The sequence below is a fragment of the Nerophis ophidion genome, linkage group LG01 (assembly GCF_033978795.1).
Source record: "Nerophis ophidion isolate RoL-2023_Sa linkage group LG01, RoL_Noph_v1.0, whole genome shotgun sequence".
NCBI lineage: Eukaryota > Metazoa > Chordata > Actinopteri > Syngnathiformes > Syngnathidae > Nerophis > Nerophis ophidion.
Genome location: NC_084611.1, coordinates 58,192,086 through 58,215,199, shown reverse-complemented (window position 1 = coordinate 58,215,199; position 23,114 = coordinate 58,192,086). Strand labels below are relative to the sequence as shown.

Here is a 23,114-nt window from a genome sequence, read left to right as displayed (position 1 = left end):
ACCCCGGTCTGCCAATCCAGAAGTACCGCCCCCGATGTCCACGCGATGCTGCAGAGTCTTGTCAACCAAGACAGCCCCACAGCATCCAGAGCCTTAAGGAACTCCGGGCGGATCTCATCCACCCCCGGGGCCTTGCCGCCGAGGAGCTTTTTAACTACCTCAGCGACCTCAGCCCCAGAAATAGGAGAGTCCACTACAGATTCCCCAGGCACTGCTTCCTCAAAGAAAGACGTGTTGGTGGGATTGAGGAGGTCTTCGAAGTATTCCCTCCACCGATCCACAACATCCGCAGTCGAAGTCAGCAGAACACCATCCGCACCATACACGGTGTTGATAGTGCACTGCTTCTCCTTCCTGAGGCGCCGTATGGTGGTCCAGAATCGCTTCGAAGCCGTCCGGAAGTCGTTTTCCATGGTTTCCCCGAACTCTTCCCATGTCCGAGTTTTTGCCTCCGCGACCGCTAAAGCTGCACACCGCTTGGCCCGTCGGTACCCGTCCACTGCCTCCGGAGTCCGATGAGCCAAAAGAACCCGATAGGACTCCTTCTTCAGCTTGACGGCATCCCTCACTGCTGGTGTCCACCAACGGGTTCTGGGATTACCGCCACGACAGGCACCAACAACCTTGCGGCCACAGCTCCAATCAGCCGCCTCGACAATAGAGGTTCGGAACATGGTCCACTCGGACTCAATGTCCCGCACCTCCCTCGTGACATGTTCAAAGTTCTCCTGGAGGTGTGAATTGAAACTCTCTCTGACAGGAGACTCTGCCAGACGTTCCCAGCAGACCCTCACAATGCGCTTGGGCCTGCCAGGTCTGTCCGGCATCCTCCCCCACCATCGCAGCCAACTCAGGTGATCGGTAGAAAGCTCCGCCCCTCTCTTCACCCGAGTGTCCAAAACATAAGGCCGCAAATCCGATGACACAACTACAAAGTCGATCATGGAACTGCGGCCTAGGGTGTCCTGGTGCCAAGTGCACATATGGACACCCTTATGTTTGAACATGGTGTTCGTTATGGACAATCCGTGACGAGCACAAAAGTCCAATAACAAAACACCACTCGGGTTTAGATCCGGGCGACCATTCTTCCCAATCACGCCTCTCCAGGTTTCACTGTCGTTGCCAACATGAGCGTTGAAGTCTCCCAGTAGGACAAGGGAATCACCCGGAGGAGCACTTTCCAGTACTCCCTCGAGTGTACCCAAAAAGGGTGGGTATTCTGAACTGCTGTTTGGTGCGTAAGCACAAACAACAGTCAGGACCCGTCCCCCCACCCGAAGGCGAAGGGAAGCTACCCTCTCATCCACTGGGTTGAACTCAAACGTGCAGGCTTTGAGCCGGGGGGCAACGAGAATTGCCACCCCAGCCCGTCGCCTCTCACTGCCGGCAACGCCAGAGTGGAAGAGGGTCCAGTCCCTCTCGAGAGAACTGGTTCCAGAGCCCTTGCTGTGCGTCGAGGTGAGTCCGACTATATCCAGCCGGAACTTCTCTACCTCGCGCACTAGCTCAGGCTCCTTCCCCCCCAGTGAGGTGACGTTCCACGTCCCAAGAGCTAGCTTCTGTAGCCGAGGATCGGACCGCCAAGTGCCCTGCCTTCGGCTGCCGCCCAGCTCACAATGCACCCGACCTCTATGGCCCCTCCTATGAGTGGTGAGCCCATTGGAGGGATGACCCACGTTGCCTCTTCGGGCTGTGCCCGGCCGGGCCCTTCATTTTAATATTGTTTCAAAAAATGTTTGTGTAGCCTCAGCTAAATTTCAAATACAGACCCAATTATCATTATAAAAGTCAGGGGGATACATCACCAAGAAGTTGCATATAAAAATAAGTTTAAAATTACAATAATGAAAATATAATACATCAGTTTAGCCTATCATTTACTGCAGTTTAATATAGTGATTCCTAACCACAGTGCTTTTGGGGAAATCATCTAAATTTTATTGACTCAAAATGTTGTCTGTCTGTCTGTGTTCGCCCTGCGATGAGATAGCGACTTGTCCAGGGTGTATACCGCCTTCCGCCTTATTGTAGCTGAGATAGGCGCCAGCGCCCCCCGCGACCCCAAAAGGGAATAAGCGTTAGGAAATGGATGGATGGATGGAAAAGATAATAAATCAGTTTAGCCTATCATATACTGTAGTTTAATATGGTGATTCCTGACCACAGTGCTTTTGGGGAAATCATCTAAATTTTATTGACTCAAAATGTTGTCTGTTTATCTGTGTTCACCCTGTTGTGAGGTGGCGACTTGTCCAGTTTGTACCCAGCCTTCCGCCCGAAACGCAGCTGAGATAGGCTCCAGCGACCCCGAAAGGGACAAGCGGTAGGAAATGGATGGATGGATGGATGTTCATACTGGATTAATGTATGTTATTTTTTAACTTTCATGCAGAGAGGGAAATCACAACTAAGTCAATTTACCAAAACGGTGTTGTCCTGGGTTCAATCCCGGGCTCGGGATCTTTCTGTGTAGAGTTTGCATGTTCGACACATGGCTGCGTGGGTTACCACGGGTACTCCGGCTTCCTCCCACCTCCAAAAACATGCAACAGGGGATAGGTTGATTGGCAACACTAAAATTGGCCCTAGTGTGTGAATGTGAGTGGGAATGTTGTCCGTCTCTCTGTGTTGGCCCTGCGATGAGGTGGCGACTTGTCCAGGGTGTACACCACCTTCCGCCCGAATGCAGCTGACATAGGGTCCAGCGACCCCAAACTGGACATGCGGTAGGAAATGGATGGATGGATGTATTTATTAAACAGTTACTAAATGGTAAATGGTTGTGCTTGTACAGTATACTGCTTTTCTACCTTTTTTTTTTTTTTAAAGGAACTCAAAGCGCCTTGACACTATATTTCCACATTCACCCCTTCACACACAGATACAAACTGTAATTTCCAAAACAGAAAGTGCAATATTGTCAGAGACATTTTAAAACAAGCTATCGGTGCACTTGTGTGCATGATGTCACAAAGAAGATATATCAAAACAACATTAAAGTGTACTTTTTGTACAGAATGCCGCTACAATAGTTTAAAACAAAAAAAGTGCACTTTTGTGCATGATCTCACACAAGATATTCCAATAACTGTCAAATAAAAAGGAGCTGCATAATAGGTTCCTGCGGACGTTATCTCCTTCTGTTGTTGACTTTTTTTTTTTTTCATACGGCGTTGATCTGGAAATAGTTGCTTTGGCGTTTTGTTGGTGCGGCACCGGCCGGAGATGTTGACATGCACAGTTTCAAGCACTCTTCATTCTCTAGCGGGTGACTTTTCAAATGATGCTACATTAGTAGAGCTGCTACTTTTTGTAGCAACGCTTTTGCCGCATAAATGTTGAACATATTCCCGCTTGAAGCCAAACCACCGCCAGACGATGGACCTCGTGCTGTTTTACTTGGGAATTAATTATTCCTTTATTTGTTACCAGATTCACACTTTCTCTCTCTCGTATTACCACCCGTACCTCACCATTAGCATATCACAGCTAATGTTACCATGTCGCTACCTCTCTGCTCCGCGAGGGCGTATACGTTTGTGACGTATGTAAGAATGTGCGCTTGGTTTACGTATTTGAGCGAAGTAGAGACAAGAAAGAGTGGGAAACGCATGCAGTGTAATGCCCGCAGCTAAAAGCAACTGCGTGAGAACGTATACTCAAATATCACGATATAGTCATTTTTTATATCGCACAGAGACAAGCCCAGCCCTAATTCAAGTAACGTCATAGTGAAGATTGATGATCAATCATTTTAAGGAGTACTATTTTAATGCCTCACTATGGAGTAACACAACCTCCGTGATGGACTGGTGGCTCGCAATTGATATAATCTGCATCCCTGATGTTATCAAAACTGCTGCGTCACAGGCCAAACAACTACGGATGGACTGCCGAATTTAGTACGACAAAACAGTGCTCGCCAGCTACTCTTATCAGTGAAGCAAAAACACAAACATATTAAACAGGGAGCTTTCTAACAATTAGGGTGGTTTCGTGTCTTGTTTGTTCTACAACCCAAACCATATTAAAACAAACACAAACCATTTTTTTCTATATCTTTTTCCATTTTCATACATTTTTGAAAAAGCTCCAGGGAGCCACTAGGGCATCCATTCATCCTACTGCTTGTCCCTTATTGGGGTCGCGGGGGGTGCTGGAGCCTATCTCAGTTGCAAAGGGTCCGGTCCGATGGCCATGGATTAAGTACTGGCTGTCCTGAGTCGGGACCCAGGATGGACCGCTTGTTGGGACCCAGGATGGACCGCTCGCCTGTGTATCGGTTGGGGACATCTCTACGCTGCTGATCCGACTCCGCTTGAGATGGTTTCTTGTGGACGGGACTCTCGCTGCTGTCTTGGATCCGCTTTGAACTGAACTCTTGCGGCTGTGTTGGATCCACTATGGATTGAACTTTCACAGTATCATGTTAGCCCCCGCTCGACATCCATTGCTTTCGGTCTCCTGTTCATCTTTTAAACAATTATTATTCCATCGATGTCGCAAAACAGTTGCAATAGCAGAATCAATGTCAGCACACGACTCCTTGCTCTGTGTTGTTTGAATCAAACAGTCCCTTCGGCGCTACGTCACATCTATGAAATCCCGCCAGTCGATCCTGATAGGTTCATTATTTTTTGCAATGCGCACAAACAGTTAAAACAGTTGACACGTTTAAATACCTGGGCGTAACCTTGGACAATAAACTCACCTTTGATCAGCACACCACAGACATTCAAAGAGAAGTCAACAAAGACTGTCAGCTATCCGTAAACTTAAAGGACTATATGTTGCACCTCACTTCCTGTTATTACTCTACCAAAGCATTGTTCAACCCATCCTTTTGTACTGTTCCACATGTTTTTTCACTATGCTTTCTGTAACCAACCGGACCAAACTCACACGCAATACAAACATTGCAGTTAAAATCACCGGCCTACCCACACCTACATATTTCAGATTAAAACCACAGGTCCATAATTCGACCGGCAAACACGATAGTCCAGGATGTCACTCACCCACTACACCAATACATCATCCCACTACCATCAGGGCGCAGGTACAGAACCATTTCTGGTGGGCCCGCCTTGGGAAAAACCTTAACCCTGCAGCTATAGCCGCCCTGTCTGACAAGCCTGTAAATGTGTTGGTTATGTATGATGTATTTTTGTTATTTTTGTCTGTGATGTGTAATGTCTATTGTTTAAATGTACGGCAGTGAAAATTAATTTCCCCAACGGGGACCAATAAATCTAAATATAATGTAATCTATCTGGAAGGAGTTTGCAATGCCTTGCAGCCCAGACCCTTGTGTTGAGCTCAGCGAACTACAAGGGCCTGGCGAGAGTCAGGTTAGGACATTCCCAAATAATTTTGTCAGATCTTTAAGATCAAAACTGTCGCTATCATTATGATGTGCAGTGATGTTTTTTCAAATGACCGTAAGTCTTGAACTATACCAACTATTTCAATGGTTGGAATATGCGCTTTTGCATGATATAATAGTTACTAGGGGTGTAACGGTACGTGTATTTGTATTGAACCGTTTCGGTACGGGGGTTTCGGTTTGGTGCGGAGGTGTACCGAACGAGTTTCCACACGAACATATGAAGTCGCCGCCTAAGCTAAAGTCTAAATAAGCTGCTCTGCTTTCTGCCTGTCTCCTACACAACACCCAGCATTGTCCCACCCACACAACCATCTGATTGGTTAAAACCATAGCGGTGACAGCCAATCAGCAGTGCGTATTCAGAGCGGTAACAACCAAGAGCGCATGTAGTCAGCGCTTCAGCGTCGAGCAGATAGGTGTTTAGCAGGTGAGCATAAGGCAGCGTACTCTCCCCAAATTATACCAAACACTTCCAAATCAACTACTAGTAACATCACTATGAGCCTGTTGACGTTTTAGAAACAAACTGCAGCTCAGCTCACTCGCAGTCCTGGCTTGAGGTGAAGGCTAATTAGCTTTTAGCGTAACGTTAGCTCATTTTGCGGTGTGTGTGTTAGCTCATTGTTCAGTGTGTGCGTGCTCGCGTGCATGCGTGTGTGTGTGTGTGTGTACGTGTGTGTGTGTGTGTGTGTGTGTTACGGACAGTGTTGATTGAGCTTTGTTGAAGCAGCAAAAAAGGACATTATGTTAAACGAAGAGTTTCTGTCTGTGATGGTTGATATAGTAATGTAACTGCATCATTAAGCCTACATGAACTCCATGGTGTTCAGGGATGAATAGGCTCTTCTATTGCTATTGTACTATTTTTTTCAGCTATAGTTACAATAATCATTAGTGATGTAGCAGCCTAGTTTTTGAATGACAGGGTCCCTGCTATCACATGTTGATACAAATATAACATTTACATAATTAAAATCAACTACAGCCTTCCCAAATGCTACAATAAATTAAGCATGATGAGTTGACTTGAAACTGTTTAATGTTGCACTTTTTATATGTTGAAGAAAAGTTTTCTCATTTTATTTAATCTAAGCAACAACTTGAGGCAGTTTAATGTGGTTTAACGTAGGCAGAATTATTATAGTGTTCCCAATGTTAAAATGATAAAGCCATTGTTTACAAATTTGGTAAATAAATAATCAAAAAATTTATATTTTGTTGTTTTCTTCCTTCTTCATTCTCTAGCAGGTGACTTTTCAAATGATGCTACATATTAGCAGCAATGTTACTTTTTGTAGCAACACTTTTGCCCCACACTTGAAAAATTACGGTTGTTTGTTCGACGTATTCCCGCTTGAAGCCAAACCACCGGCAGACGATGGACCCCCTGCTGTTTTTCTTGGGAAATAATTATTCCTTCATTTGTTACCAGATTCGCACCTTCTTTCTCTCGTATTACCGCTCGCACCACAACCAACGTTACCCATGTTGCTACCTCTCTGCTCCGCGAGGGCGTATACGTATGTGACATATGTAAGAAGGTGCGCTTGCCGTCTGTGAGAAGGAGAGACAACAAAGTGCGAGAAGAGCCTGTAATGTAATGCCATCAGCTAAAAACAACTGCGTGAGAACGTATACCCGAATATCACAATATGGTCATTTTCTATATCGCAAAGAGACAAACCCGCGATATATCAAGTATATCGATATATCGACCAGCCCTACCCCTAAATAATTTTGATTTTAACAATTTGACACAATATAAACACAACAATGCAAGAGAAATACAGTCGATCTCATCAGGTCAGTATCGATTTGATACTGATGCTCCCCTTTGTATCCATACTATCAAAACTAGGACAAAAAAAACTCACCAACCACCAAGCCACCCCCACCCACCTAGTTTATACTACGGTACATAATGGCCTACACCGCAGTGTATGTTATGTAGCAAATATCGGCGGGGGAAAAAATCTAGGTCGGTGTGTTGTTAGAAGTAAAATACTTTGCATTCTTGTTCACATTTTTGGAGAGTTGCCCGAGTCGTAGTTGTAATAGTGAGATCCCTAAATATACACAGTCTAAACCCCTATGAATTTAGCCTACATCTCTGGCCATTCATGCGGAATTACGCTTGTTTTAGTTATATTAATTGATTGTGTTCACTGTGGCACTGTGCCCTTCTCGTACATTGACTGGACACTTCATTTATTTTCTACTAGGTATTTTCTTATTTACCAAGCCCGAGAGGAAGGAGGTCAGCCAACCTGTGCCTTACGAAAAATAAAAGTATAAATGTACGCCTGTTTTAAATACACCCATGTTTAAATATATTTAACTGATTATTTTTATTTAAAGGGGTATTTTAGTTATTGTTTTTCTACATTTAAAACTGAGCTCTACATCTGTGTTTTTCAACCTTTTTTGAGCCAAGGCACATTTTTTGTGTTGAAAAAATGCAGAGGCACACCACCAGCAGAAATCATTAAAAAACAAAGCTCAGTTGACGGTAAAAAGTTGTTGTTGCAATTGTTGGGTATGACTTTAAAGCATTACCAAGCATGCATCAATAGAGCTCCTGTCTCAAAGCAGGTGTACTGTCACCACCTGTCACGTCACGCCCTGACTTATTTTAAGTTTATTGCTGTTTTCTTGTGTGTAGTGTTTTAGTTCTTGTATTGCGCTCCTATTTTGGTGGATTTTTGTCTTTTTTGGTATTTTCCTGTAGCAGTTTCATGTCTTCCTCTGAGCGATAGTTCCCGCGTCTACTTTGTTTTAGCAATCAAGAATATTCCAGTTGTTTTTATCCTTCTTTGTGGGGACATTGTCAATTGTCATGTCATGTTCGGATGTACGTTGTCTTTGCTCAACAGTAAGTCTTTGCTGTCGTCCAGCATTCTGTTTTTGTGTACTTTGTAAGCCAGTTCAGTTTTACTTTCGTTCTGCATAGCCTTCTCTAAGCTTCAATGCCTTTTCTTAGGGGCACTCACCTTTTGTTTATTTTTCGTTTAAGCATTAGACACCTTTTTACCTGCACACTGCTTCAAGCTGTTGCTGACATCTATAAAGCAATTACCTACCGGCTGCCACCCACTGATGTGGAAGAGTATAACGTGGTAAGTCTGCCGATCTCCAGACAGTAAAGAAAATCAACAACAGCACATCATTTGCAGACCATAATTACTGGTTTGAAAAAAATATTTTTAACCCAGATAGGTGAAACTAGATAATCTCCCACGGCACACTAGTGTGCCGCGGCACAGTGGTTGAAAAACACTGCTCTACATAACATATAATGGTGGTTCTTTGTGGGCTGTTTTGTGAACAGTTTCATTTACATGCATCTACTTCGACTGCGTCTTCTCCCCATCAGCCATGTTGTAGTTTTTTACCACTTCCATATCGAGTATTATAAACATGATTATTTTGATAGATATTAAAATCACGATTAATGGCATGATAATTCATCAATTTGAAAAGAGGAATATTTATTGTAGTACCAAATCTCAACTATAAACATATTTTAAAAGAACAACCGGATATACATTTGGAACAAATAAACAAGTAAAAAATAAAAAAAATCCTGATCGTATTTCTGCAGTATTTTTATTGATTAATTTCCGATTTTCTGTCTTACGTAATGTCTCTCGAGCTTCACTTCCGTTGTCGTCGGCCCTGTGCACTGTCGAATGAGCGACCGTTGGAGGTTTTTGTCTTGAAGTTATTATTTTTAGCGTTTTTATTCAGAAATTTAGCCAACAGTCTCCTTTTAAGCAAGAAAATGGTGATTCACATTTTTTCTCTGCAAAACCCCAAACTGGTGAACTAAATAAAAACTGAAAGCAATTATTTGCAAATCATTTTTAACCTATATTCAACTGAATAGACTGCAAAGACAATATACTTAATGTTCGAACTAGTAAACTTTGTTATTTTTTGCAAATATTAGCTCATTTGGAATTTGATGACTGCGACATGTTTCAAAAAAGCTGGCACAAGTGGCAAAAAAGACTGAGAAATTTGAGGAATGTTTATCAAACACTTATTTAGAACATCCCACAGGTAAACAGGCTAATAGGGAACAGGTGGTTGCCATGATTGGGTATAAAAGCAGCTTCCATGAAATGCTCAGTCATTTACAAACAAGGATGGGGCGAGGGTCACCACAAATGCGTGTGCACATTGTTGAACAGTTTAAAAAAAACATTTCTCAATAAGTCATTGCAAGGTATGTAGGTATTTCACCATCTACAGACCGTAATATCATTAAAATGTTCAGAGAATCTGGAGAAATCCCTGCACGTACGGTATGCGTAAAAATCATTCAATGCCCAAAACCTTCAATCCCTCAGGCGATACTGCAACAAAAAGCGACATCAGTGTGTAAGGGATATCATCACATGGGCTCAGGAACACTTCAGAAAACCACTGTCAGAAAACTACAGTTTGTCGCTACATCTGTAAGTGCAAGTTAAAACCCGACTATGCAAAGTGAACTAACTAACCATTTATCAACAACAGCCAGGAACGCTTTGCTGGGCCCGAACTCATCTAAGATGGACTGATGCAAAGTGGAAAAGTGTTCTGTGGTCTGACGAATCCACATTTCGAATTGTTTTTGGAAACTGTGGATATTGTGTCCTCCGGACCAAAAACAAAAAGAACCATCCGGACTGTAACAGGCGCAAAACTCAAAGGCCAGCATCTGTGATAGTATGGGGGTGTATTAGTGCCCAAGGCATGGGTAACTTAGACATCTGTGAAACACCATTAATGCTGAAAGGTACATACATGTTTTGGAGCAACATATGTTGCCATCCGAGCCACATCTTTTTCATGGACGCCCCTGCTTATTTCAGCAAGACAATGCCAAGCCACATTCAGCACGTGTTACAACAGCGTGGCTTCGTATAAAAAGAGTGCGGGTACTTTCTTGGCCCGCCTACAGTCCAGACCTGTCTCCCATCGAAAATGTGTGGCGCGCTATGAAGCGTAAAATATGACAGTGGAGATCCCGGACTGTTGAACGACTGAAGCTCTACATAAAAGAAGATGGGGAAAGAGTTCCACTTTGAAAATGTGACTTTATCGTAAAAAGAGTGCGGGAACTAGACTGGCCTGCCTGTAGTCCAGACCTGTCTCACATTGAAAATGTGTGGCGCATTACGAAGCCTAAAATACTCCAAACAACTTAAGTTGTACATTAAGCAAGACTGGGAAAATAATTCCACCTGAACGTTTACTGAGTGTTGTTAAAAGGAAAGGCCATGTAACACAGTGGTAAAAATGCCCCTTTGCCAACCTTTTTGCAATGTGTTTCTGCCATTAAATTCTAAGTTAATAATTATTTGCAAAAAATAAAAATGTTTCTCAGTTCGAACATTAAATGCCTTGTGTTTGCAGTGTATGCAATTGAATATAAGTTGAAAAGGATTTGCAAATCATTGTATTCTGTTTTCATTAACGATTTACACAACGTGCCAACTTCACTGGTTTTGTATTTTCAGTAGTATCTTTATTGATTAATTTCTGATTATTTGTCTTACAGTAGGTAATGTCTCTCCAGCTTCACTTCCGTTGTCGTGGCCCCAGTGTCCTGTCAAGTGAGCGACCGTTCCAGGTTTTTGAGTTGAAGTTAATATTTTGAGTGTTTCTATTTAGAAATTTAGCCAATGGTCTTCTTTTAAGTAAGAAAATGGTGGTTCACATTTTTTTCTAGAATCGTGTAGCCCTTTTAGGAATAATAAAAACCCCATCAGCTGAGGCACTGTCCAGGACAGACCTGGGCAAATTAAGGCCCAGGGGCCGCATGCGGCCTGTTAAGCTTTTCAATCTGACCTCTGGACATTCTCAAATAATTTTTTTGGATCTTTAAGATGGAAACTGTAGCTGCCATTATGATGTGTAGTGATATTTTCAAATGGCTGTATGTCTTGAACTATACAAAGTATTTCAATGGTTGGAATCTGCTCTTTTGCATGATATACTAGTTACTATGGTAATCTAAGTCACAGCAGTTCAAACGCGGAAGGAGATTTCTACAACAAAGTTCTAAAGCTTAGTGATGTATCAGATATATCAGATCGTAGGTGGCTTTTTGTTTATATTTCGTAGTTTGTTGCATTTTGTTGCGTTTCGCTTGATTGTAAAATCAAGAGGGGGTGTGACGTTCATATGTTGTCAATATTCAGTGTTTTATCGTTCATGGTTAATATTGTAAATCCCACATTCTTTATTTTCATGTACATTCTGGGTGTCTCATTCAGTAAAAACATAAAAAATCCCATTCCGTTTTGTAAAGCGGTCTTACACAATGTTTTAACATTCAAGCAGACATTATTGTCTGCATTATGGTTGCTTTGTTGGGTCTGTTCCTGTCTCTGGCCATGATCTCTCCACCCCAGCAGACGATGGTGTGGAAAACCACAGAGGCCACCACAGTGTATATGTTTCTTTTACTTTGTATTCCTAGCTGTATGTAGAAGTGGGTGGTTGTATCAGCTCCGCTGCTTTAATGTCTTTCGTGTCCTTTGTTTTCTTTGATGTTTGATGTTTCCCTCTTACACACATGTAAGAGGGATGTGTACTATGGCTATGAGTTGTTGTTGTTTTTTTTCCCCTTGGCCCCCTTGGCCCAGGCTTAGACAGATTTTTTTATTTTATTTTATTTTATTTTATTTTAATCTTTTGTTTTTTTCTCCCATGCGTTGCTTATTTCCTTGTGTTCCTTGTGCATATATATATATATATATATATATATATATATATATATATATGCTTTTATATATATAAAAACATATATATATATGTATAAGCATATATATATAAAAGCATATATGTATATTTATTTATGTATATGTATGTATTTGTATATATATATATATATATATATATGTGTATATATATCTTTATATATGTATGTATATATATGTGTTTTTATATATATATTATATATATATATGTATGTGTGTATATATATATACATATATATGCAAATATATATACAGTATAAATAAACATATAAATATATATACATATATGTATATAAATATATATACATATATATATACATATATGCATGTATGTCCGGTTCAGGTTTACCATACAGTTTTATTTTGCAAATGAAGTCTCTGGGTTGCTTTCCAGCAATTGTCTTTTTGTGGCTGTCAGTCTTGCTCTCGCTCTCCCCCAGCTCCCCCTCTCTCTCCTCCCGGCTGCTGCTTATACAGAGCGACAGGTGATTTAGACAACAAGGCCCACCTGGGCCATCTACTCACTTGTCGTCCATCCATCCATCCATTTTCTACCGCTTATTCCCTTTTTGGGGTCGCGGGGGGCGCTGCGTCTATCTCAGCTACAATCGGGCGGAAAGCGGGGTACACCCAGGACAAGTCGCCACCTCATCGCAGGGCCAACACAGATAGACAGACAACATTCACACTCACATTCACACACTAGGGCCAATTTAGTGATGCCAATCAACCTATCCCCAGGTGCATGTTTTTGGAAGTGGGAGGAAGCCGGAGTACCCGGAGGGAACCCACGCATTCACGGGGAGAACATGCAAACTCCACACAGAAAGATCCCGAGCCTGGATTTGAACCCAGGACTGCAGGAACTTCGTATTGTGAGGCAGACGCACTAACCCCTCTGCCACCGTGAAGCCCCTCACTTGTCGTATGTACTTGTATTTGTATACATATATAGATAGATATACCGGCCCCCGGACACACTTTGTTCTCTAAATTTGGTGAGTGAAAATATTTGCCCGGGCCCGGTGCAGTGGGACACATAGATTATGTTACATCAGGATAAAGGCGACGGTTGCATGCCTTCTTTAAGCGACTGTGCTGTCTTAACACAGACTCACATAGAGGGCCTCAAAGTCACAGCTGTGTTGCCCAGGGGCAGAAAGTGGGCCTGTGACAGTTTTAATCAATCAGAGAAAAACCCATCAAGCTGTTCTTGTAATACAGATACAAACCCAGTTCTTGAGCCTCTAGAGCTTTTCAAAATGGGCTCACCTACTGGAACTAAGCAGACTTGAAAGTTTACTCTGGTGCAAGCCAATAGAGGTATTTTTAGAAGCTGCTGAGGTCAGGTTATTATGATGTATCATTCCAGAGCTTTTGCTTGGACACGTATAAAGAGTATAAATAAACTCTCCTCACAATGCAGTTCGGGACACCTGATCCTGCATTTTTTATGAAGCATAATGTTTAATCCCCAAGGTTTGTTAGGCAACTGCTCATTTCTGACAAACAACCATCAACACAATTTAGGAGTTTCCAAATACTTTTAGCCCAACGCCACACAGAGAAGTTCCAGCGGAGATTGGACCCTGTTGCTGTTTTTCAGCATGTCGCCAATAAAATGTTTGCCTACAAAGACATTCTACATTTCTCCCGCCCAAAGGCAAAACCTAGTAACTCACTTCTAGCTGTTTTTGAGAAAACAAAGGAAAACCATTCTATCTTGATGCTGTCTTACAAAGATCTACAAAGTCATCAAACATATAGATGTTTTCTTGAGCTTTAATTTTCTTGCCGATTGAGCCATGGATTGAATCTGCTCTCATGAACGTGTGCCCTTTCTCCAGATATTTAATTACAATATCGGGTGGGCCCCATTCTGCGTTTGCTCATTGGACAAGAGCGGTGTACAGCGTCGAGTTTTTATTTTGACCTCCACAGTTATCTGCCCAAAAGAGTATGCAAGGGGAAGAATCAAGAACAATACATTTAATGAAGGTGCTTGCAACGTCCTGGGCCAATCTTCCAAATATCCCCTCGTGCCATAATATCACATATTCAGGTTGAACCATCGGCCCCCATTCGTGCAAATGTCTCATTAAAGACAATAAGGCGACTGACAAAGAAGCTCCGATTGGTCCCTTGAGATACTAGGTTTTTCTGTTGTATCTACGCGGTTATGTGGTAGTTGCTAGGTCCTGACATGCGCGTAACAGCTTACTTACGGAACAAATCACAATATCGCATACACTAATATAAAGCATACCACCTAGGAACTCCAAAAATTGTTATCAGCTCAGTTTTGACCAAAATTTGGTTACTGGGTTTTGCCTTTGGACGGGAGATTTCATGTACAGTAAGTGTGACATTATTGTTTTAATTATGAATCCAATGTCATACGGCGAGTCACACTGTTTTTCGACATTTGCGAGGGCGTCTGTTAGCTGTCAGGTGTTTTTCGCTGCTACAATTCTACACAGAAGAAAAGCGCAACTTAAAGAAAATACATTTGTGGTCAAAAGTTTACATACACTTGTAAAGAACATACCGGTAATGTCATGGCTGTTTTGAGTTTCCAATTATTTCGCTAACTCTTATTTCACAGTGGCAGAGGGGTTAGTGCGTCAACCTCACAATACTGCAGTCCTGCAGTCCTGGGTTCAATCCCAGGCTTGGGATCTTTCTGTGTGGAGTTTGCATATTCTCCCCGTGAATGCGTGGGTTCCCTCGGGGTACTCCGGCTTCCTCCCACTTCCAAAGACATGCACCTGGGAATAGGTTGATTGGCAACACTAAATTGGCCCTAGTGTGTGAATGTTGTCTGTCTATCTGTGTTGGCCCGGCGATGTCCAGGGTGTACACCGCCTTCCGCCCGATTGTAGCTGAGATAGGCGCCAGCGCCCCCCGCGACCCCAAAAGGGAATAAGCGGTAGGAATGGATGGATGGATGGATTTTTTTTTTTTGTGATAGAGTGATTGGTCACAAAAAACATTCATGAAGTTTGGTTCTTTTATGAATTTATTATGGGTCTACTGAAAATGTGTTTTTAACGTTCCACACCGTAGCTGTAGCATGCGGCAAACTCTACCGAGAAAACTCCTTTGTTCAGCAATTTTATAGTGAAAGACGGAAGTTATTTTTTTTTTTTCCAAACCACTCGACGTGCTGTGTGCCTTGTCTGGAAATAAACATCTTCTGGACAAGTATTCAGTCCTTCTGTAAGCCTTCAAACAAGGCGGATGATGTACACATACACAACATGAAAAAAATATTTACACTTCAGTAACATAACGATGTATATATATATTTATATATTTATAAATATATACATGTTTATATATACATCTAACACAATTTCCCAACTCATATGGAAACGGGGTTTATATATACATATATATACATATATATATATATATATATATATATATATATATATATACATATATATATATATATATATATATATATATATATATATATATATATATATATATATATAGTGCATTCAATTGAATATAGGTTGAAATGGATTTGCAAATCATTATATTCTGTTTATATATACATCTAACACAATTTCCCAACTCATATGGAAACGGGGTTTATATATATATATATATATATATATATATATATGGAAACGGGGTTTATATATATATATAAATATATATATATATATGTATATATATATATATATATATATATATATATATATATATTAGGGCTGGGCAACGATTAAAAATTGTAATCGAAATTAATCGCACAATTTCTCTGATTAATCGCGATTAACTGCATTGTATACGCAAAGCCCAATAATGAATTCAAAAGTAGTGTGTAGTGCACCTTTATTGGAATATTCCCCACATGAACAAAAGCGCCAAAACATTTGTTGTGCAAACACAATTTAAATCAGTCCTTGTTAAACAGTAGCAGTTAAGTAGCATATTTTATGAAAATCAACTCAAAAATTTAAATACAAACATTTAAGCTTATTACTACCACTGCCAGGGTATTTAAGTTATCCTGTTTGTTATGGAAAATAAATATAATCTACATACAAATGTCTGAGCCATAATCATAACATCTGAACAGGCAATTTCTGAGGTAAAAGCAGGAACATTTTTTTTATCAGGGATCTTATGTTTAAAAAAACCTATATAATAGATAGTGGTCTGTTTTAGGGAATTTTTGATCAAATTATGCGTAGTAGCAATATTAATAATGTTGTGTTTATTCTGCGTAGTGCACTTAAAATAATTATGACCATATCTAGGAATTGATATGGGAATTTTCCGATTGTTTGCTTGGTGCTTTGATAAACTGAACGCATCATATACATGGTACTGTATTGTGATGTTGTGAGTCAGGGAATAAAAGAACTACACTACCCAGCATGCAACAGGAGTGACGAGCATGCGCGGTAGCCCGGTATAGGTTGTGTCGCCATGACGGCATCTTGTATGTTGTGATATGCACGCTCTGAAAGCAAACGTTAAGAACTCAGCCAACACGCCTCATCTGCATTATTCATAAATAGGCAGACAACACATATACTCCGCTGCTTCACAGGCCGCTGGATGTAGCCGGCAAAGTATTCCCATGCTAGCTAGCCGGTCTAGCAAGCACGCGTCATTCAGTCCAAAACGGCCCGATCAATCCACATTCAGAATTGTCTGGCGGTCCTAAGTGATCCCAGAGTGACCACGCTGTAAGCCAGCCATGAAATTTGCAGAATTGTCCGGTATTTTTGCCAAATGTTCCATCTTTACCAAGAGCCCCTCGACGCCGGGCGACGCCATCTTGTTAAGAAAAGGCGTTAACAAAATAAAAGCATGTAAACAACATACGCAAATGTGCGATAAAATAATTGTCGGCGTTAATAGATTGATGAGTTAACTCATAATTAACACACTAATTTGCCCACCCCTAATATATATATATATATATATATATATATATATATATATATATATATATAAACCCCGTTTCCATATGAGTTGGGAAATTGTGTTGGATGTATATATAAACGGAATATAATCATTTGCAAATCCATTTCAACTTATATTCAATTAAATGCACTACAGAGACCATATATGTGATGTTCAAACTCATAAACTTTTCTTTTTTTTGCATATAATTAACTCAGAATTTCATGGCTGCAACACGTGCCAAAGTAGTTGGGAAAGGGCATGTTCACCACCGAGTTACATCCCCTTTTCTTTTAACAACACTCAATAAACGTTTGGGAACTGAGAAAACTAATTGTTGAAGCTTTGAAAGTGGAATTCTTTTCCATTCTTGTTTTATATAGAGCTTCAGTCATTCAACAGTCTGGGGTCTCCACTGTTGGATTTTACGCTTCATAATGTGCCACACATTTTAGATGGGAGACAGGTCTGGATTGCAGGCGGGCCAGGAAAGTACCCGCACTCTTTTTTTAACGAAGCCACACTGTTGTAACACGTGCTGAATTTGGCTATGCATTGTCTTGCTGAAGTAAGCAGGGGAATCCATGAAAAAGACGGCGCTTAGATGGCAGCATACGTTGTTCCAAAACCTGTCTGTACCTTTCAGCATTAATGGTGCCATCACAGATGTGTAAGTTACCCATGCTTTGGGCACTAATGCACCTCCATACCATCACAGATACTAGCTTTTGAATTTTGCGTCGATGTCGAATATTTCCAAAAACAATTTGAAACGTGGACTCGTCAGACCACATAACACTTTTCTACTTTGCATCAGTCCATCTTAAATGATCTCGGGCCCAGACAAGCCGGCGGCATTTCTGGATGTTGTTGATAAATGGCTTTCAAATTGCATAGTAGAGTTTTAACTTGCACTTACAGATGTAGCGACCAACTGTATTTAGTGACAATGGTTTTCTGAAGTGTTCCTGAGCCTATGTGGTGATATCCTTTAGAGATTGATATCGGTTTTTGATAAAGTGTTGTCTGAGGGATCGAACGTCATGGTCTTTCAATCTTGGTTTCCGGCCATGCCACTTACGTGGAGTGATTTCTCCAGATTCTTTGAAATTTTTGATGATATTATGGACCGTGGATGTTGAAATCCCTAAATTTTGTCATGGCTTGGCATAACACAGTTTAAGAGGAACCCAAAGATGCAGACAGACAAGAGGTAAGTCGAACAGTTCTTTACTTGGGTAGCGTACCCACAAAAAGGTGCTCCTCACAGGAGAGAACAAAAGGCGACGGTGCAAAAAGGAGAACTCAAAATGGGCACCGTGGAAAAAACAAAAACTATTATATAAAACTAGAACAAACTTGGGTTGGAGTTGCAAGACGTGCAACTGCTGACGTAGACACCAAGCTGGATGGCACAGGGAGCGGCCAGGATAACAAGCAGCACGAAACATGGAAGTCATCAAGAGTGGAGAGCCAAGGAGTGGAATCACCAAGTGCCATCCAGCTCCCAGGTTGCTGCTTAAATATCATCCGGGTAAGTGGGAAGCAGCTGTGCGCATTTCACAACTCCGCCCACTATCAGGGAAACAGGAACTCTAAGGGGAAAGAGAAATGCAATGAAGGTCAACAAGGTCAACTGCACCAACAGAGGAAAACTGAATACGAACAACAAGGTGGCAGTAGGTGGTGACAAATTTCTTGGAATTGCAAACGTTGTTCTTAAACTGTTTGACTATTTGCTCACGCAGTTGTGGACAAAGGGTTGTACCTCGCCCCGTCCTTTCTTATGAAAAACTGAACATTTTTTGGAAAGCTGTTTTTTTACCCAATCATGGCACCCACCTGTTCCCAATTAGCCTGCACACCTGTGGGATGTTCCAAATAAGTGTTTGATAACAATTCCCCCACTTTATCAGTATTTATTGCTACCTTTCCCAACTTCTTTGTCACGTGTTGCTGGCATCAAATTCTAAAGTTAATGATTATTTGCAAAAAAAAAAATGTTTATCAGTTTGAACATCAAATATGTTGTCTTTGTAGCATATTCAACTGAATATGGGTTGAAAATGATTTGCAAATCATTGTATTCTGTTTATATTTACATCTAACACAATTTCCCAACTCATATGGAAACGGGGTTTGTGTACATATATATATATATATATATATATATATATATATATATATATCCATCCATTTCCTACCGCTTATTCCCTTTGGGGTCGCGGGGGGCGCTGGTGCCGATCTCAGCTACAAACGGGCGGAAGGCGGTGTACACCCTGGACAAGTCGCCACCTCATCACAATATATTTATATATATATATATTTATATATATATATATATATATATATACAGTATTTATATATATATATATATATATATATATATATATATATATATATATATATATATATATATACATATATATATATATATATATATATATATTAGGGATGTGGGGAAAAATCGATTCAAATACGTTGTGCGATTCAGAATCGATTCTCATTTTTTAAAAATCCATTTTTTTTTATTAATCCAACAAACCACTAAACAGCAATACCATAAAAATGCAAACCAATTCTAAAACCAAACCTGACCCAGCTATACTCAGAACTGCAATAAACAGATCAATTGAGAGAAGACACAAACACAACACAGAACAAACCAAAAGTAGTGAAAGAAAAAAGAATATTATCAACAACAGTATCAATATTAGTTGTAATTTCAGCATTGCAGTGATTAAAAATCCCTCATTGACATTATCATTAGACATTTATAATAAAAAAAAAAAAATAGTGTCACAGTGGCTTACACTTGCATCGCATCTCATAAGCTTGACAACACACTGTGTCCAATGTTTTCACAAAGATAAAATAAGTCATATTTTTGGTTCGTTTAATAGTTAAAACAAATTTACATTATTGTAATCAGTTGATAAAACATTGTCCTTTATAATTATAAAAGCTTTTTCTTTAAAAAAAATCTACTACTCTGCTTGCATGTCAGCAAACTGGGGTAGATCCTGCTAAAATCCCATGTATTGAATGAATACAGAATCGTTTTGAATCGGAAAAATATCGCTTTGGAATCGAGAATCGAATTGAATCGAAAAAATTTATATATTATCGAATCGCGACCCCAAGAATCGATATTCAATCGATTCATGGGACACCCAAAGATTCGCAGCCCTAATATATATGATCGATCTCTTTGCCATTCTAAAGTTTTCCCATAATGAGTATGGTTTTTGTTTTGGCCTGTGGTAAAAACTACGGTTTTTCATTACAAATTATTAACTTAAAAATCAAAGCTACGTAGCAATCCAACGCCACAATCAGGGGACAAAATATACGGGAATCATCAATGATTATTGGTTGGTTCACGTATATGAAAATCCACGATTGGTTAGTTGGTTTACTATGATGATGTCATGATTCGTTAGGTTATTTAGGTTTTGATTCAGTTGTTGTTTAATTTCTGTTTAAGCACCCCTGTTTTGTGTTTCTTTGGTTTTCATGGGTGCTGATTAGTGTCACCTGCCTCTGATTAGTGTTCGGGATGCTCACCTGTTCCTGGACACTAATCAGAGAGCTAGTTAGTCCTGCCTTTCGCCTCACTCGGTCTGGTGCTTTTGTTTGATCTCATGTAACAAGTTCCGTTCCGTTCCTGATTGATTGATTGATTGATTGATTGATTGATTGATTGATTGATTGATTGATTGAAACTTTTGTTAGTAGATTGCACAGTACAGTACATATTCTGTACAATTGACCACTAAATGGTAACACCCGAATAAGTTTTTCAACTTGTTAAAGTCGGGTTCCACGTTAATCAATTCATTGTGCTAGTGTTTAGGTCTAGCTCCCGTTTGGCTAAGCCATTCTTGTTTTTTGTGCCGTGGGCACTGCGCTACGTATTTTTGTGGTGATTTATGGAATTGATAATTTTTCTTACCGTCAAGCTGTTTCCTGATGTTCTTCCGCATCCTGGAAAGACGACCTCCGGCATCGTCACGAACCTGGTATCGTAACAGATGACTCACGATTGGTTAAGATTAGGGCAAAACATTACAGGCAGGCCAATCAGAGGCAAGATAGGGCGGGTCATCAAACTAGTTAGGGAAATCCCAACAGACATCCACAATCACAAATGACAACAAGAGAGTCGGAGAAGAGAAGATGGAAATTTTTAAGCGGGCGATTTATATATTAAAAAAATAGTGGAAGATGGCAGAGGGATTCTCTCCCTTAGATTGTTCTTTTAGTGATGTAGACGACGTTCAGGAAACCTACAGTGTGTCGTCTACTTGGCCACATTTGGACGAATGTAAGCGTCTGGATAAAACAATGCCCAAAACATAAATTTTTAGTTGTTTACCATGTAAGCCCAAATCAAAACTGCTCTTGACATGGAAGACGTGGAATACACAATGAAGAACACTCATGATTGTGGCAGATGTGACGACTTTTGCATCATTGCCTGTTTAAGTGCTACATTTCATTTTCATTGGTGTTTTAGAACAAGTCAGTAGGTGACATTTTGTTCATTATTTCTACTGTTACTAAAATAGTTGAATCATTTCACTGTTTCCTCCAGAAAATTTGTTAGTTAAGGTGGTGACTCTCCAGGTGCAGGGGACCGGGGAAAGGGTTAGGTGGGTGTATGGATCGGTGCAACTCCGCATGTCGCCATCATGTCTCCACCTTGTCGCTGCCACAACAGCCTGGGGGGCAACAGACTACAGACTGCGGTGAAGTAGGTCGGCTTAGTCGCGTGAAGAAGCCTACAAGTTTTGGTTGTGTTTTCCGCTCCATTTGCTGAATGGATATTTTTTCCGTAAAGTAAAAACAAAACAGTCCTAGTTTCCTGAGATACTAAGTATGTAAAATAATGGCTTACTAAGTCAAAATAATGACTTACAAAGTCAAATTAATGACTTACTGTAAGTAAGCGTTTGCGATAAGCGTTTGAAAAAAAGAGTTAAAAGTGGAGCCACATGCTGACATATGCTCAACTCATCATGCTTAATTTATTACAGAATTGGGGAAGCCTGTAGTTGATTTTTATTATGTAAATGTTATATTTTTATCAACATGTGACAGCAGGGACCCTGCCATTCAAAACTAAGCTGCTACATTACTATTGATCAATGTAACTATAACTGAAACAATAGTACAATAGCAAAACGAGAAACTATTCATCCCTGAACACCATGGAGTTCATGTAGGCTTCATGATGCAGTTACATTTTTTATATCAGCTATCAGAAACAGCTTCAGGAAACTCTCATTTAACAGATTGTCCTTTTTTGCTGCTTCAACACAGCTCAATCAACAAAGAAAAAGGTAGAGTGAAATAACTCAGTTGTTAACTGTTGGTCAATAAGGCTTGTCTTTCTCTCAGACAGACAGGGCTTTGCTCTCCGTAACACACGCACGCACACACACCGCAAAATGAGCTAACGTTACGCTAAAAGTTAATTAGCCTTCACCTCAAGAACTGTGACCGAGCTGAACTGCCGCTTATGTTTCTAAAACGTCAACGACCTCATAGTGATGTAACTACAAACCCCGTTTCCATATGAGTTGGGAAATTGTCTTAGATGTAAATATAAACGGAATACAATGATTTACAAATTATTTTCAACCCATATTCAGTTGAATATGCTACAAAGACAACATATATGATGTTCAAACTGATAAACATTTTTTTTTTTTTGCAAATAACCATTAACTTGTGAATTTGATGCCAGCAACACGTTCTAAAGAAGATGGGAAAGGTGGCAATAAATACTGATAAACTTGAGGAATGCTCATCAAACACTTATTTGGAACATCCCACAGGTGTGCAGGCTAATTGGGAACAGGCGGGTGCCATGATTGGGTATAAAAACAGCTTCCCCAAAAATGCACAGTCTTTCACAAGAAAGGATGGGGCGAGGTACACCCCTTTGTCCACAACTGCGTGAGCAAATAGTCAAACAGTTTAAAAACGTTTCTCAAAGTACAATTGCAAGAAATTTAGGGATTTCAACTTCTACAGTC

At 40.4% G+C, this 23,114-nt stretch overlaps 1 protein-coding gene across 1 annotated transcript in view; it reads right to left on the bottom strand.

Moving 5' to 3' along the window:
- Positions 1 to 23,114, bottom strand: part of LOC133557529 (SWI/SNF-related matrix-associated actin-dependent regulator of chromatin subfamily E member 1-like) — a 67,487-nt gene that overhangs the window by 37,206 nt on the left and 7,167 nt on the right. Inside the window, exons 2-3 of the mRNA XM_061908065.1 lie at positions 21,026 to 21,089; positions 18,430 to 18,665 (exon numbers count right to left, since the gene is read on the bottom strand). The gene's annotated coding sequence lies outside the window, so the exon portion shown is untranslated. The remainder of the gene's footprint in view (positions 1 to 18,429; positions 18,666 to 21,025; positions 21,090 to 23,114) is intronic.